Source organism: Lottia gigantea (genome assembly GCF_000327385.1).
Source record: "Lottia gigantea unplaced genomic scaffold LOTGIsca_37, whole genome shotgun sequence".
Lineage (NCBI taxonomy): Eukaryota > Metazoa > Mollusca > Gastropoda > Lottiidae > Lottia > Lottia gigantea.
Genome location: NW_008709259.1, coordinates 5,736 through 7,122, shown reverse-complemented (window position 1 = coordinate 7,122; position 1,387 = coordinate 5,736).

Here is a 1,387-nt window from a genome sequence, read left to right as displayed (position 1 = left end):
TGTTAGCACGACAATATTCTCTGGTTCAGTTACGCTGGCCTTTTGATAAAGATGTTATTTTCTCTGCAATATATTTATTGTATAAAATAATAGTTATTCGCGAGACAATATCTCTCAATGGAATTATTAACGTCAATCATTAAAGAATAATGTATCAGCTTTATTGAACCTTATAAAGAATTATTCCTTTTTATACGCCCACATGAAAATGTGGAGCGTATATTGCCGACACCCATGTCCGTCTGTACGTCCGTCGGTCCGTCCACAATTGCTCGTAAACACTCTTCAAGTTACAATTCTTTACGGATTTTGACAAAACTTTCTGAAATTGTTTATTATCATCCAAGGATGAACCCTATCGAAAATAGATAAAATCAAAAAATATTTAATATGAGTTATTGCTCTTGTTCGTCAAAACGTGTTCGTTTTTTTTTAGCTCGTAAACACTCTACAAGTCACAATTCTTTATTAATTTCGACGAAACTTTCGGAAATTGTTAATTATCACCCAAGGATGAACCCTATTGAAAATCAATAAAATCTAAAAAATATTTTATATGAATTATTGCCCTTGTTTTTCAAAACGCGTTCTATTTTTAGCTGCTCGTAAACACTCTAGAAGAGACAATTCTTGACGGATTTTAACGAAACTTGGCATGAGTGTTTGTTATCACCTAAGGTTAAACCCCATTGAAAATCAGAAAAATCGAAAAATATTTAGTATAAGTTATTGCCCTTGCTATTGAAAAACGCGTTCAATTTTTAGCATCGCTCTAGAAGGCACAATTCTTGACGGATTTTGATGAAATAGGTTGTGAACGTTTGTAATCACCCAAGGTTGAACCCTATTGAAAATCAGAAGAATTGAAAAATATTTAGTATAAGTTATTGCCCTTGCTATTGAAAAACGCGTTCAATTTTTAGCATCGCTCTAGAAGGCACAATTCTTGACGGATTTTGATGAAATAGGTTGTGAACGTTTGTAATCACCCAAGGTTGAACCCTATTGAAAATCAGAAGAATTGAAAAATATTTAGTATGAGTTATTGCCCTTGTTCTTGAAAACGCTTTCAAATTTAGCTCTTAAACACTAAAACGCATGATTCTTGCTGGATTTTGACAAAACTTGGTTTTATTATTCAGTCCCGCGCTGAAGATTTAATATTTGCCTTCTAGATTTTTCATGAGCCAAAAATTGAACAAAACATGTTTTCAAAAACATGGGCAATAACTCATACTCAATATTATTCAGTATCGCCCTAAAGAGTTCAAAAGAAGTGTATGTCTGAAGGTTGAATATTTCATACTGGTGATTGTTACTGTACTGCTAAATAATTTTATGGGTGTATATTACCTTGCCTGGCAAGCTATCTTTCATATTATTAGTA